This window comes from Gobio gobio (genome assembly GCF_949357685.1).
Source record: "Gobio gobio genome assembly, chromosome: 3".
Classification (NCBI taxonomy): Eukaryota; Metazoa; Chordata; class Actinopteri; order Cypriniformes; family Gobionidae; genus Gobio; species Gobio gobio.
This window is the reverse complement of record NC_137099.1, coordinates 30,598,480-30,615,471: the sequence shown is the minus strand read 5'-3', so window position 1 is coordinate 30,615,471 and position 16,992 is coordinate 30,598,480. Positions and strand designations below refer to the sequence as shown.

Here is a 16,992-nt window from a genome sequence, read left to right as displayed (position 1 = left end):
TTTACTCATTTCTTCCTTTTGGAATGTTATCATCCTTTCTGTTGGTACTTTAACTCTTTCAGAACGCCTTGGCAACCTTGACATGCTTTGAGCTTTGTCTTGAAGCTCTGTTAAGATTCGTTCTTTGCACCTGATTGAATCCATAATGTTTTGTCTATCCTCACTTTCGTCTTTAAGTGAGTCTTTCAAATCTTGAATTTTTTGTTGTAAATTTGTGATCTGTTCATTTATGTCCATTTGACTTACTGAAGCAGCCTGTGATTCTTCCATTTTGAGCACCTTTCGTTGAACTGTTTTATTTTCTGACCAACTTCTGCCCTCTGCTGGATTTCACGGGAATTGCCGATGGATCTTGCAGCCCCGTTGTGCAGCGTGTGGCGGTGGTCAAGCTCTTACTGTAGCATCCAATCAATATTGAGAAGGCCAGAACTGATGGTTAAGTGAATTTTATTGCCGTCCTTGTCATTAACCAACGTAAGAGCTGAGTAAAAACAAATAAACCATGCATTACCATCACATTTCGAACGTTACACAGCTCATTACATTAGTTTCAATCCGATAGCATTACAAAGTTATACATTTTATGATAAACATTTCCAATAGCTCAAATATATTTCTTTACAAACCTTGTTCTCCAATTGACTGAAGCTAAACCTTGTAGTTTTAACTGTTTTTAACCGTGAACCTTTTCCTACTTTCCTTTCGTCTTTTCGCCGATCGCCAGGTACATTTCCGTCACCATACTTCCGGTTTCTTTGGTTATCAAAATAAAGGCCTGATACCGTAATAATAAAACCATATAGCGTAGCTATAATCAAAATAATACTTAACTACTCTGATGGCCTTTACAGTACACAATAAGTGCATTGTATCAAATGGATAATTAAAATGTTAGTTCATAGTAGTTAAGGCCACCTAATATAAAGTGGGTCCCTTTGGATTTTAAGATTTTATATTTCAGTATAATTCCTGCAGAAATGAGTTGATCATCGTTCTGACTTGAATGTGTTTGATCAGTTCTGAAAGCAGTGTGTTAGCATTCAAAGAATGTGCTAAAAATATATAATTTTGCAGATAGTTAGGTACGAATAACAAAAGTGTTTGTGGATTTTGGAAAATGTGGTCATTGAATGCATTTTGTGTGAAAGCAATGAAAAATGATTCACAGTTTTTAACATATCAATTTAATATTGGCCAATGCAATTAAAAAAAAAAAAAAAAAAACGTAAAGCGATATGCAGAAAGCTGTGGGGCTAAACACCAAGAAAATATCACTTCTAATAAGATGACAATATATTTAATTAAATTAAATTTTTAAAACAAATTAAAACATGTCATCAGTTTATTTTTATTTATTTATTTATTTTTTTTACATTTGCTGGGACACATTTCTCAATCCTCATCACTTTTTCACTGTTCACTTTTTGTCTTCACTCAGTGATCACATCAGTCTATGTGGCTAAACTCTGGATCATTTATCATTGCTTTGGGCACAAAATGTGTTCAATGACGACATCTTTCAATTTACATTCATTCTTTTCTGACTTTGACACAAACACCACCAAAACATTATGTACTATACAGGCCAATTTGAAAATTTTTACATTCTCTTTTCAAAACTGTTAAACTTATGTTCAAAATTTAACACAAAACAAAAAAAAAATTGAAATTTGCTACATTTCGACAGTAATACCATATTGAAATATATTTTGAATCTAAAATCTAAAATACTATCAAAACAAATAGATTTAGCTGGTGTTAGTTTTTAAATTGCATTGCCATCCATTCAAAAGGGAAACATTTAGGAATAATGTTATACTGTACTGGACCAAGGACCATGTAACATAAACTGCAGTGAATTATAGTGTAAGTCTTGTTTTGAAAAGAAAATTTTACAAAAGAAAACATTGTGTAATGATCATGTGTTTTAGGTCTGTGTTTTATGATTGAAAAAGTGTGTTTGTTGGGTGATTCCTTTGAATCCTCAGAATCCTTTTTGGCAGTTTTAGTGCATTTTGAACATTAAAATAACTGCTGTGCCAAGCTGAAATTCAGTTTGGAGAAGTGTGTGAAGAATTTTAAAAAAGTGACCCAAGTATTGAAAAATGTGTCGTAGGGATTGGAAAAAGTGTACATTGATTTAATTTTCCCAGGTAAATCCCAGCGTTTTCTCTAGTTTGGATAAGAAATTTGTTTCTGTGACGTGTGGGTAACAGCTCTGTTAGGCCTGTTCCTCACCTGTGAGACAATGGCTTTGGCCTTTCCTGTATTCATATGTAAATGGGGTTTGGGGGATGTGTAAGCAAACTGATTTACACTAGGCTAAATACACACATTAAGGATAAGCATGAGTTTTTTTAGTTGTCTCTCTGTGACTTTCTCACTGCAACCGAACATTACTTTGGAGTTTTTGCAGAAATATCTTTGCCATTGTACCTGTTATTTCATAAAGAAACTTTGCTGTCATTTACAGCACTGTAACACCACAGAACTCTGGGTCTTTGTTTGAGTCTGTTTGACGTCTATCTCTCAGCTACAATCGCTAGGACACCTTTCTCTTTTCTTAGCAAAGCAGTTAATTTCACGTTCAAAATGTGCTAAAACTACCAAAACACTTCATTGATGTCTTAAATCAACTCATTCTTCCAAAACACAATGAGGATTCACCCAACATATACACTTTTAACTCATACAACAAAAAACACTAACAACAGTCAGCATTATAGTATTTTTTTTGCTGTTAACTTCAGTTTATGTCACATGGTCCAAGTTTACATTAAAGTACACACGTTTTCTCCTTTTGTAAATAGATTATTTTTGTAAAACAATAGATCTGTATGGAGTTATTTATACCAGGCTCGATCAATCTCAGCATAATAAAGCAAGATATGCCATATGTAATTCTCAAGTTTACTTCTTTTTCCACCATTATATGCTATCAGAAGACAACTGTCCGTTTTCTTCCACGTATGTGAGTGTTATGAGTCAGAGATCGCATTCGCTCTGGATCGGTCAATTATATTACATAATCATAAATCACTAGAAATAATGCATGTCTGCCTATTATATAATCATAGCAAGTCCTCGATGATGGTTTGAGTGGCGTTCGGTGTTAAACCTCCATTCATCAACGATTCACTTCACTTTGTCGCGTTCAGTGTGAAATGGCCGTAACAATTTTTTTTGGATAGTATTAAAGCATCAAATATTGTAAACCCTAGTGACCTGCGTGAGACTTACTGGTATAAATTTTATAATTATTCTTGGAGTACTCCTTTATTGCACAATGCACATTTCTTAATGATGGCTGTTTCGCAATTCTGGGAATGCAAAGAAGGGACTTGTGTTTTCGTGGAGACCAGTCTTGCTATGTGATCTTGAAAGTACGAGCTCAGAAGTTTGTGAGGACACAGAACAGAAATTGAGATGTGCTGCAAACTTGTTGCTCAACTAACCATCCCAGCATATTATATAGTGGCTAACAAAAAAAAAACACAAACATAGCCTATTAAAACATTTATTTCATATTATTGTAGACATTGTTTTCATATACTTATATATCTTATAACATCCGGGTACTTTTGTGCATCCTCTGTACATGTGTTCTTGAGTTTTGTAATTTAACTTCGACAGTTGATGATGACGTAGAGCAGGAACACAAGGACGCAATATCACTAAACAACGCTTTTGCGAAACATCCATTAAGTATATTTAATTGTGCTAAAATCACACTATTGCAAGTATACTTTAGGTTCACTTTAAATATCTCACATTTAAATACTAATATTATACAGTGATCCCTTACTAATAGTGATATTACAGGGTTTTTTAAACGTCTGCTAGGACACATTTCTGAATACTCATCACTTTTTCAAAACTCTTCACTCAGGGATCACATCAGCCTATGTGGCTAAACTATGGATCATTTATTTGCTTTGGCACAAAATGCGTTCAATGATGACATCTTTCAATTTACATTCATTCTTTTCTCAATTAGATACAAACGCCAGCAAAACTTTATGAACTATAAAGGCTAATTTGAATGTTCACACTTTCTTTTTTAAACTGTTCAACTTATGTTCAAAATTTTAACACAAAAATGAATAACACAGAAATTTGAAACCCCTCTTAAAATGCTTGCTATGGATGCGAAAAATGCAGAAAACTGAACCTGATCAGATTTTTTTTATGACGAAGGAAAGTTTCAGAGGCTGTGTGTAAACGTGCTTGAACTTTTTTTAACGTGTGAAAATTTCGTTGTGCGAGGATATTTAGTCATTACCATCTATATAAAAGGGGAAAACTTAGGGACAATTTTATACTGTAATGTAAACATGGACCATGTCACATAAACAATAATGAATAAGCAGTGGAGAGTGAAACTTGTTTTGTAAAGAAATTTTATATTTTTTATTTAAATTTAATATACACTGTATAATGATTTTGGAGGTCAAAACTCAGTTGTGTGTTGATTGTTGAGTTGAAAATCTTCAACTAAAGTGTCAATGTTAAAAGACATTCAGTTCACATAATTTAATTGAGACGGATGAACATTTTGAACTGACCTTCAAAATCTCTACAGTGTGTTTGTGATGGCAAGAAATGGCAAAGCAATCAAACAGGTGTCTTGTTTTACCATCCAATGTTCACTGTATAAAGTGTGACCTGCAATTGTTTCCTTAAAGAGTGATTTCTGCTTGATTTAAAACATAAAACACCAATACTTACCATAAAAATACATTATAATAAGATTTTGGAGGTCAAAACTCAGTTGTGTGTTGATTGCTGACTTGAAAATCATCAGTTGGTTAAACAACTAAAGTGTCAATGTTAAAAGTCATTCAGTTCACATAATTTAATTGAGAAGGATAAACATTTTAATGCAAGTCACCATAAAATTGAGTTATCTCAATATATATAGTGAATATCTACAGTGTGTTTCGGATGGCAAGAAATGACAACACAAACACACTGGTGTCGTGATTTACTATCTAATAGGGGACCGAGTTATTGTGTTTAACATTATCACTATTCAAAGATGATCTGCAATTAATACATTAGATAACTATTTTTGCTTGATTTAACTCTTAAAACTCAGTTATTGCTATAAAAACTCTAAATCTCCACAGTGTGTTTGAGATGGCAAGAAATGACAAAGCAAACACACTGGTGTTGTGATTTACTATCTAACAGGGGACCAAGTCATTGTGTTTAACATTATCACTATTCAAAGATGATCTGCAATTAATACATTAGAAAACTATTTCTGCTTTCAGTTATTGCTATAAAAACTCTAAATATCTACAGTGTGTTTATGATGGCAAGAAATGACAATGCAAACACACTGGTGTCGTGATTTACTATCTAACAGGGGACCGAGTCATTTTGTAAATCATAAATAAATCAAAAGTGGTTTGTTAAAAAAACTCTATTATAATAAATGTATAAGGTGGTAAGGTGGGCCTTTTACACCCCATTTTACATGGGGCAAAAGTCACACATTATTTATACAAATACTGGAGCTAAAATGTTTTTTTTTTAATAATGTCTTAAAACTAGTTTAAAAGAATAGTAAAGTTTGTACTATTTTCTGTTTATTTTGATAAATGAAATAATGTTCAATGAATATAGGCTACTGTCATTAAAATATGTTAAAATAAAAAATACAAAAACAAAACTTCTAATTACATTCTGGTTGTTTCGATTTTTAAATCCTTTTTTCTTGGATTCTGTGTAGAATTTTATTGTAATGTAATGCAAAGTTTGAAACTAGTCAGGGTATCTAGTAAAGAGATGTAATGCTTGTTCCTTTAGTAAGCAGCCTCTCTGGGACAGCAGGCCATTCAAACAATAGAGGAGTGTGAACGACGTGTGTTTAAGAGCCCTTACAGTTCCTGCTCAAGCCTACAGGGGAGCTGCTGAGTATGATCTTAAACACACACACACACACTTAGGTCCCCACTTGGTCATAAGTTTTAAAAAAAACTTACCAGAGTGTTTTTACTTAATTTTCACATGATTAAAACACACACACTTGTAGGTCCCCACTTGGTCAAAGGTAAAAAATAATCACCAGAGCGTTTTTTTAGTGTTTTTACTTGATTTTAACATGATTTAAAGCATGACCAACAGGGGACCTGAAAAATTTCCCCTCTTGGCTCAGAGGTCCCCTGTTAGTGAGTGTGTTACGACACCAAGGTCCCCTGTTAGATAGGTAGACAAGTACACACACACACAGTTTCCAGGATTACCCATTATTGAATGACTAATCATATTTAGATCTACATTAATTACATTGGAAGATTCCTGAACAAACACAGTGGTTATTATATATATGTATGCTTTCATAAATGTGATTGATTTGTTGTTATTCTTATATGGTTTATTGATGCATACCATCTTTTTTAATGTATCAATTGCACTGACTTTTGCTACATTTCCTTTGAGAAATTCAGACCAAAATGCTTAAATTCCACTACCACCAAAATAGTGGAAAGTTAGATGAACTTTGAGTTTGATTTCCGAGTCTTGGTTACACTGAATATTTTGCTAATACTCATGAAAAGGGGGACTTAAAATCAACAATGATTTGTTTTATTATAATGCATTTTATTTCAATGTTCCCAGAAAAAATGTACGAGCTTGTGGAATCTTCTTTTATTCTCAAACCTTGACCACTTTATTAAGTATATTGATTTAAGGGCTTATTGCCAGAGACTATTTTAATATGACCACATCAGACTTCTGACCAATGAAAAATGCCATGTATGCTTTTGCTCTTTGTTGTGCTAAATGATCTTTTAATCACAGAATACCTGCAGCAAAAGTTCGCTCCTGTGTCCTGCCTCAAAAAGAGTGACTGCTCTTGAGGTGTGAAGTATTCAATGGACGTTTTGCATATCAATGATGAAGTTCTCATGCAGGGCTACAAGGACAACAAAGACTGAAAACTGATCAGCTGCTTTTGCAACAAGTCTGGATGAGAAGTCTGAAGAATAACATCTACACACAACAGAAAGCATATCTTTGTGGACAATGCCACCTTTGGACTCAATGATTGTGGCCAATGGTGCCAAACGGGGAACTGTAAGGTAGAACATAATCAAAGATATTTCAAATAGAACAAAATCATCTGCTTTGCTGTTAGCAGCCATCGTCGTGATCAAGATATTGAAATTGACTCAACCCCCTCCCCCTTAACGCCATCAGAGGGCCAGTTGGAGTTAGAAGAACAAAATAATGGTTGGATGGCAAAAAGGTTTTTACACCTTTGATTCAATGGGGGAAGTTTTGTCTGATTGGTTACTTTCAAACGTCTTACAGTTTGGTCTGATTGGTCAGTTTTAAAAGAGTCAGATTTGAATTTGGTGACATCAGGGAAGAGGATAAAAGAGGATTTCAACGGTAGCTCGCTCTCTTTTGGATTCTCTGGCTTTCTGTAGAGAGAGCTTTAGTTCTCTCTCTCTCTTTCTCTCTCTCTCTCTCTCTCTCTCTCTCTATCTCACAGGTAACATTCTAGGCAGAGGCCTACTGAGCATAATTAAGGGTTTATGTTTACATCCATTTGAAACTATTTTAAGTGTAACCATAACTAGAATTTGTGTTTCCATTTAGAAGAGATTTATGTCTATGATGTAATTGACATTTTACATTTACTTGATTGTTAATAAATTGTTACATTTTGATCCTTTCTGAATTAATCTGTAATTATTAACTATCTCCAATGTGGAACGTTATAATTGTAACAAAGGGTTAAAACGGAACGATCAAATGTGTGATTAATTATCAAATATAGATGACCAAACAACCGGTTGGGATTCTCTTCTAAATGCGACAACTATGATAAATGGAGTCAGATAAAGAATATTATAATCAAATCCATTCTTCCAGCTGAAACACTGAACGCGTGCGGCCTTCACCGCGGTTCGCTACCGATCCTTGGAGCGAATTCATGCGGTCTTACAGTAACCATAGTTTTACTGTGGTATGTGTTGTTAAAGCACAGTAACCACAACACTTGCCATGGTTTTGACACAGTAACCATAGTTTTACTGTGGTATTTGTTGTTAAAGCACAATAAACACCTCTTTCCATGGTTTTACCTCAGTAACCATAGTTTTACTGTGGTATTTGTACACTGTAAAAAAAAAACGGTAAATCTCTGGCAGCAGAGTTTCCAGACGGATTCAGTCAAATTACAGTAAAAACCCTTTTCACAAAATTACATGCAATAATCCGCAAAAATACAGACAATATTTTACAGTCAAAATTAATCAAATTACAGTATATTACTGTTAATAATCATTTATTAAACTGTGGAAAAACTAAAAAAAAATTACACATAAATCAACTAATTTTCAAGTTAATCTCTGCAAATTTAAAGTTTTTATGAGTTATTTTAAAAACCTGCTCTGTCCATATTGTCAGGCAACAGAACAACATAAAGGGAGTACATTTACATTTATGCATTTGGCAGACGCTTTTATCCAAAGCGACTTACATTGCTTTCAAGGTATACATTTTACATTTTGTCAATTCTTGCTTTCTCTGGGAATCGAACCCATGACCTTGGCGTTGCTAGCGCCATGCTCTACTGTTTGAGCTATAGGAAAGCTCCTAGAAAGGAGTACGTTTGTAATGCGGTTTATTAAAGCACAGTTGAACAGTCACAGCAGGTAAGTTGTTGGACGGGTGGTATAATGAGAGCAATAACGGTTGAATGGATCTGACTGAGTCTCTTATCTGGTATAGGCAGGATGACCAGCCGCCGGACGACTGGGATGAGATGAGTGAAAGTCCTGTAAGAGCGTAGGGTCAAGTATGTCATCACAGTGAACCCAGCATCTCTCCTCGGGGCCAAAACCCTCCAAGTCCACGAGATATTCTAGTTGACTGCCCCGTCGCCCGGAATCGAGAATGTCCTGGAGACGATAGATGTTCTCGTCTGCGGGGTCCACAGGAGGAGGAGGTACGTCATCAGCACCAGACCCTGTGGAGGGAGGAAATAGAGGATCAATATAAGGTTTGAGCAGAGAAACATGAAATAAAGGTGAGATGCGGTAATGTGAAGGGAGTGATAACCGATAGGTAACTTCATTGATCTGCCTCTGTATCGCGAACGGACCGATGTACCTGGGACTCAGCTTACGGCAAGGCTGACGGAGACGGATATCCCTGGTGGAAAGCCAGACCTTTTGCCCAGGTTGGTATGACGGGGTAGCAGATCTTCTTGCATCGGCCTGGCTCTTGTGTCTCCGAACAGTCCTTTGCAGATGGACATGTGCTGAGTCCCAGACCCTCTCGCTCTCCTGGAACCAATGCTGGACTGCTGGAACGTCGGATGGCTCACCTAACCAGGGAAACAGGGGCAGCTGGAAGCCGAGTATGCACCGAAAAGGCGTGAGACCCGTGGTGGACTGTTGAAGGGAGTTTTGTGCATACTCCGCCCAGGGTAGATACCTGCTCCAGCAGTCTTGATGATCATGGCTATATGACCGAAGGTATTTCTCGACCTCTTGTATCTTTCGCTCAGTCTGGCCATTGGACTGGGGGTGATATCCAGACGTAAGGCTATCAACGACGACCAGAACACACGTGTGAGAGTCAGAGGAAGGAAAGTCTGTGATAAAATCTACCCCCAGATGGGACCATGGTCTAGTAGGTATAGGAAGGGGTACAAGTTTACCTTCTGGGTCAGGATAGCAGTGATAGGAAAATCCATGTTTCTGAATGATTCTAGTTACAATTACAACAAAATACTGTACAAAACAGCTGCATGATAAGATGTAAACAAATAATTTGTTGAATGAGAAAAACAGTGCACTATTCCACACCTGCATTGCAATGCTCATCTGTTGTAGATCTCCAGTCTTTCCACATGACCTGAAATCACAAAAAATAAACATAAATAAATAAATACAAATAAAAAATAGGTCTATTACATTCATTAAAAATGCCAGCATATGTTTCAAACAATGTCAAAAGTCACATGTAGACAATTCAAAACCTACTGTGATCTGGAAGCTGACCAGGAAAGGCCAGTTATATTTTCGGCTGCCATGTAGTTTTAACTAAATTTATAGTTTTTATAATTAAAGTAAAGTTAAAAGGATAATTCACCCAAAAATGAAAATTAGCCCATAATTTACTCACCCCCAAGTCATCCGAGGTGTATATGACATTCTTCTTTCAGACGAATAAAATCGGAGTTATATTACAAAAGTCCAGGCTAATCCAAGCATTAGAATTTGATTCATAGTTGCTCTGTTTTGAAGTCCATAAAAAGTGCACCTGTCCATCAAATAACGTGCTCCACGCGGCTCCGGGGTGTTAATAAAGGCCTTCTGAAGCGAATTGTTGCGTTTGTGTGAGAGAAATATTCATATTTAAAACTTTATCAAGTAAACTTTCGACCGACCGCCTTCCATGAAAAAGGGTTGAATGTTGAAAGTGAAACTCAAGATGCGTACGTGACGTCATGACGAGCATACCTGGTCACGTTAGTCTTTCGATCGGCAGGGGAACTTTCAACAATTTTTCCATAAATTGAACAGGGAAGGTGGTCGGTCGAAAGTTTACTTGATAAAGTTTTAAATATAGATATTTTTGGCAGTCCTGTTGTGAGCTTGCCTGAGCTGTGTGGGGCAAGGAGTTGGAAGCTTGTCCTTTGCAGTACTCCTCTGGTGAGTTCTGTTCAGCGGGCTATTTTGCTGGTGTCAGCAGCTCCTATAACCCTGAGATAGTCGTGTCCAGCTGTCCTTGTGCAGCCTCCACTCGACACCTGTGTGAAGGGTTTGGCGGAGGACGTTGTTGTCGACGGCTGTGGGACATCCTGTGGTGTGCGCAGGTTGGACGCGCTGTCTTCCATGGCTTCGCCCAGTGGCTTGTCTGGTACTTGGCGTTTGCCATAGTGACAGTTCTGCATGGGTCCTGTGCTTGATCTGTCCAGCTGCTCTCATGGTTAAACAGCTGTCTGAGCCATTTCAAGTCTTTGTTTCTGGTTTGAGCCTCAGTCTCTAGTTGATTGGTGAGGCTCTGAGCATGTGTCTGCTCCTTCTGGTCTCTGTGATCTGCTGTGTGAGGTTGTTTTACCCGCTGTTTATCAGTTCAGTTGTTTAACCCACAAGACCACCATCTCCGCTTGAGTTTCGATGACTTGGATGTGAGGCGTGGCCTCGGCAGGGTGTTGGGTGTCGCTTTTCATGGGCTGCAAACTGCAGGTTCCTTCAGTGTTGCACCACTTGCTATGGCAGAGGTAGTGAATGTCCTTGGTCAAAGTACACATGCACAGGCTTGGGGGCCAGGTACAGCTGTGTGTTGCTGTCGTGGTAGGCCACCACATCTGGGGTATGTATCTTGATCTGGGTGTTACCTCGCCTATGCCCAACATTGACAGTGACCTTAAGTCTGTAGGTGTTGTTTTCAGGTGTAGTTTGTCCAGTGGCAGCTGGTGATAATTATTTTTGGGGGGGCGTTTTTTTTTCGTGGGGGGGGGGGGGGGGCAGTATCAAGATGCATGTTGACTAAATTCAAGCATTAAAGAGAAAACAGTGTCTTCACTTTTATCTTTTTACACATTCATTTCCCACATATAACTGAATGAAGAAAGGAAAAACAAAAGAAAACAGCAACAACAGACTAGCATGTTGACTACTTGAACATAAATTTTGCTCTCCTTTCTTTCTGGCCAGCAAATTTCTCATTAACTCTCTAATTAAAGTCAGTCATCTCAGTAGTGTCATGACATTTACATTGCTCAGTTATATATTTGATGTCTCTTACCCCCGTTGTTGTCCACAAAACTTCAGTACCGACACTTTGAAATAAAAGACAGGGAAAGCAATAAAGGGCATTGCTAACAACACATCCAGCCAGCCACCTACGTTTCTCATAACAAGCGTGTGAAGCTCCGAGTGCAGCTGCGTCCTGTCACTGGCCTGCTGCTGGATTTGTAAATCGCGTTGGTCCGGTTCGGGATCCTTTATCCTTATTTTTCTTCCAATGAACGCCTTGTGAAAGAATTTGGTTTAACTGCTGCCATCTCTACGAAAGTGATCATCCTAAGGTTTTGGCGGAGTCGGAGGGACGATGTCGCCCGCGCACTTTCGCTTTAGTGGCCAAGAGCATAAAGTTGAATGACAGGTGATGAGAACCAATCAGATTGGATAAAATAACACGCATCCAATTCTGATTCGCCAGGGGACGCAGCGACCTGCGTCCGGAGGAGGATCTTTAAGAAACCAATTAGAGACCAGCTTCAGGTCACATGCTGCCTGTAGATTTTTGAACTCAGATAGACATCCATTTGTCCGGCGTCCCTCGCCCTTGAAACCGCATGAAACACACTGAAAAACATATAAAATAGTTAACCAATCAAAGCCAGTTTTTATTAAATGCTGATCTTACTAACAGCTGGCACGTCGTATGAGTAAACTATTTTATTTTTATTTCACTTTTATATAATTTTTGTATGCATGTATATTTCTGGAATTTTGATGGGGGCGGCGCCCCAGCGCCCTCTATGGACCAGCCGCCACTGAGTTTGTCAATGTACTGGTGAGCAGTGTAGGTTCTGACAAAGTTAGAGTCTCTTGTTTGATACAGCAGGTGCAGCTGCTGGGTCATCTGCCACCGTGATCGATTGCTCCTGATCGATTGCTCCTGTCTCCTGTTTGCCTCCTGCCTTGTGAGTAGCTCTGTACAGCCTTGTTTGCGTTTGAATCTCTATTTTGATATATTTTCTTTGTTCTACTGCTAAATATAACTTACTCATCACCATACATTGTTTAAATATTGCCTATCACGTTAAATTTAACATCGCTAGCTTTTAATCTAAATCACCATCACACGTTAGCATTTCGCTAGCCTGTTAGCTTGTCATTTCTGCACCCGGGTTTTTCTGAGTTCATTAGTTGGATTAGTAAATAGTGTCCAGCAAACAATTGTGGTAAGTTGGGTTACATAGGGTTCATAGACAAAATAACATAGGGTTCATAGACAATTGGAAAAGTTTTCTGGGCAGACCTGACCTGTTGAAGAAGGATGGCATCCATCCCTCCTGGGGTGGTTCCGCTCTTCTCTCTAGTAATTTGGCACATAGTCTTAGAGCTAAACCTTGACTCACTAGGGCCCAGGTCAGGAAGCAGACAAACTGGCTAAACCGACCGTCTGCTAGCTGTCTCACGTCACCGGAGTCAGATAAATCCCAGCACATAGAGACTCTTTCACCTAGATATTATCATATAGAGACTGTGTCTGTTCCCCGAATTAGTAAATACAAAAAAACATCAAAACTATTCAACAGTAAAAATTTAATTGATGTCCAACAAATAAACAAATTATATAATACAGATGAACAATTGATAAAGCTTGGGTTGCTGAATATTCGATCCCTTTGCCCAAAAGCGCTTACTGTTAATAATATCATTACAGATAACAATCTAGATGTGCTCTGTTTGACAGAAACCTGGCTAAAACCTGACGACTATATTACTTTAAATGAGTCCACCCCCCAAGATTATTGTTATAAACATGAGCCGCGAGGAGGGGTTTCTGTAATTTATAATAATATCTTCAGTATTACTCAGAAGTCTAGTTTCAAATATAATTCCTTCTAAGTTTTGGTGCTTTATGTAACGTTATGTAGTGTACATGATAAAACCCGTTTAACATTTGTGTTAGCTGCTGTATACAGGCCACCAGGGCATAATACAGACTTTATCAAAGAATTTGATGATTTTCTATCAGAGTTAGTACTGGCCGTAGATAAAGTACTAATTGTTGGTGATTTTAATATCCATGTAGACAACGAAAAAGACGCATTGGGATTAGCATTTAAAGACATTCTAAACTCTATTGGAGTTAGGCAACACATGTCAGGACCCACTCATCGCCATAATCATACTTTAGACCTAATATCGTCACATGGAATAAATGTTGATACCATTGAAATAAAGATTGCTTTTTAAATAATCTTCCTCATCAGTATCATCTCCTCAGCATCCCAGATAGCTTAGAAGAACTTGATGTTGCAACAGAAACTATTGACTCTCTCTTTTCCAGTACTTTAGACACTGTTGCTCCCCTGTGCTTAAAGAAGATTAAAGAAAATAGTCCAACGCCGTGGTACAACGAGCACACTCGGGCCCTTAAAACAGCAGCCAAAAAAATGGAGCGCAGCTGGAAGAAAACAAAACTAGAGGTCTTTCGCAATTTGTGGAAAGAGCATATGATCGCATACAGAAAGGCCGTTAAAACTGCTAGATCTGCTTATCATGGCGGCGCTCTGCTCGGCTGTGGCTGCACTGGCTCCCGATAGCATCAGACATTTAACAACAAATAATCACCTTACAAAAATGAGTTCAACAATTTATGTGCAGTGTAGCAGTGTTAAACAAACATATGAACATCATTTCATGCTAGAATTACGAAAAATCAGCAGTTTAGGAACTGTAGATGTGATCACGCTGGATACTCTGCATAGTCTCGGACTACTATGCCAGTAAGACCCGGTGGCCCACGAAGCAGCGGAGTCTACTGCCGGCACATGCCGCTCCAGGAGGAGACGGAGACGCTGTGATAGGAAATGGAAGCGCGGCAGTCGGGGAGGATTAACTGCGAAGCTAAAGGCTAACCCATGCAGAATGCCGCTTCCATCCATTCTGCTTGCTAATGTCCGCTCCGTGGAGAACAAATTAGATTACCTGAAGCTGGACTTAACAACAAAACGGGAGATGAGAGACTGTTGTGCCATAATTCTGACGGAAACATGGCTAAATCCATCCATTTCAGACAAAGCCGTGAGTATGGAGGGGCCGGAGGTGGGTAGTAACGAATTACATTTACTTCGTTACATTGACTTGAGTAATTTTTTTGGGTAACTTGTACTTTTAGAGTAGATTTAAAGATGGGTACTTTTACTCTTACTCAAGTAAATTTCTTGTGAAAAAACTTACATTCAGTGGCGTTCCTCCGTTACTGTCAAATGGTAATAATTATATTATATATTTTAAAATAAGTAAATATGACCAGGCCCGTCGCGACAAGGCAGGCAAACCAAGCAATTGCTTGGGGTCCCGAGCTGGCCTGGGGCCCCAAGACAGCGACAGGTTAAGAATAAAATGAAACGACAAACTGTGTGAGCGCCCCATTGATAGTCAATGCAGTAAAGTGCAATGACACTGATATCGGGATCCCCCTTAAGGGGCCCCCTCTCAGTAGTCGCTGACAGCAGCCAGCCAACCACGCGATCTCTGCTGCCGGCAAAATACAAAACCTCCTCGGATTTGAAGCGGAATTTTATGCTTCAGGAAGCCAGAAAAGAAAATAGAGAAAGGAAGAGGAGGATAAGAAAAAAACAAGATAGTGGTATGTGATAAATTACACTGGATAAAATAGCTCTACTTGTCTTGTACAAAAGTGGTGTAAGTTTGCAGCAGGTAGGCTAGCAAAAATATGTTTATGTTAGCTATCGTTACCTGCCTGACGGCAAATGCTGCTTGTAACGAACAGTTAGTGCAACTTTTTTTTCGAACAGACGAAATTACATGAGATTGCTATAGCTTTGAAATAGGTTTTGATGAAAGTGGCATAGCATGCTATACGAACTATTATTTATGCATAGCATGCTAGCATGCTATATTAACAATTATTATAAACATTATTTAACCAGAAAGAGGCAGAAGAACATTATTTTTTTCATAGCTTATCTTAGTGTGCTAGTGTCGGGATATACGGTAGTGACAGTTTGCAAATATGACATTATTTTCATAAGTTACCAATGGATCTTGAACAATTACTTTATTCTGTGGCAATTTTTACACTGTTACATTTTGAAGTACAGTATCAGGACAACCCACATGTTTTACTGGTACTGTTTATTAACTATTAATCAAGGTATTATAGTCATCTGTTGCAACTTTATAATAACCATCTAGATAATGTTTATAGACAGTTTACAAACCAACTAGTAACCCTTAAGTATTCCCAAATTTTAGGAATATCTGGTCCGTCTATCTATGTAATGTTTATAGATGTTTTAAAAATGGTTAAAGGTTTACAATTTTTTTTTAATGATACAGTGGTGTTTTTTGCAAATGTTTTCAAATTTTATGGACAGTAGGCCTATATGCAACAACAGTATTTGCACTGTCTCCATGTCCATTTTGCTTGGGGCCCCCACATTCCTTCAAACGGCCCTGAATATGAATTTCGCAAGTCTCGCGAAACGTTGGAGAGGCTGCTTCGCGAGAGGTTGCTACGCATCACCCGCTTATAATTAGCGCGCGTTTAGTCGGAAGATGATGGCCGAGGAAGATGTGTGTGAGCTAATGGGAGGCAGATTGCCCGTGGCCTCAAGTTCAGTCTATGTTTTCACTTCAAGATGTCAAAAAGAATAGTTTCATAATGCGATGCATGTTGTGTGCACCAAAACGAACTGACATCTCTCAGCATACAAGAATTCCACCCTGAAAAGAACATGTAGCGGTAAGTGTCACAATGATGCCTATATTTGAACACTATTAACGGTCATTTGGTAACTATGGGAAATTTCCCTTATTATAATAGCCTACTATTTCACACACTGTCCGAGTGTTTTCCTCATATGCGCTCGTGTAAGCAATGACAAATCGTTTGAATCCTCCAAACAACACACGTCCACGAACAAACGTTCACATCTTCACATTTACATATCCTTTTCTTCACAAAACGAAACAAATTGAATAGCCTAATGTGACATCTTGCATTTATACACAAATCCGGACAGACACCTGTCTGAAGTGTAGACAATACATACAAATAAAAACGGTATTGTATTTTATTCCTACCTAAAGAATAGCCTATATACTTATAAAAATATAAGAACAAAGTATGTTTTAAGAAGAGCTCTAGTTAGCCCAGCACACCATTAATTTACACTGTTTAACCATTAATCACACACACACACACACACACACACACACACACACACACACACACACACACACACACACA

The 16,992-nt window shown here is 38.0% G+C and overlaps 1 long non-coding RNA gene across 1 annotated transcript; it reads right to left on the bottom strand.

The window, feature by feature from the left end:
- Positions 1-430: 430 nt before the first annotated feature.
- LOC307123369 lies at positions 431-740 on the bottom strand. The gene is made up of 2 exons (XR_013816158.1): positions 627-740; positions 431-481 (listed from the first exon to the last, which is right to left on the bottom strand). It is a non-coding gene; the product is annotated as an uncharacterized lncRNA (long non-coding RNA).
- Positions 741-16,992: the final 16,252 nt, after the last annotated feature.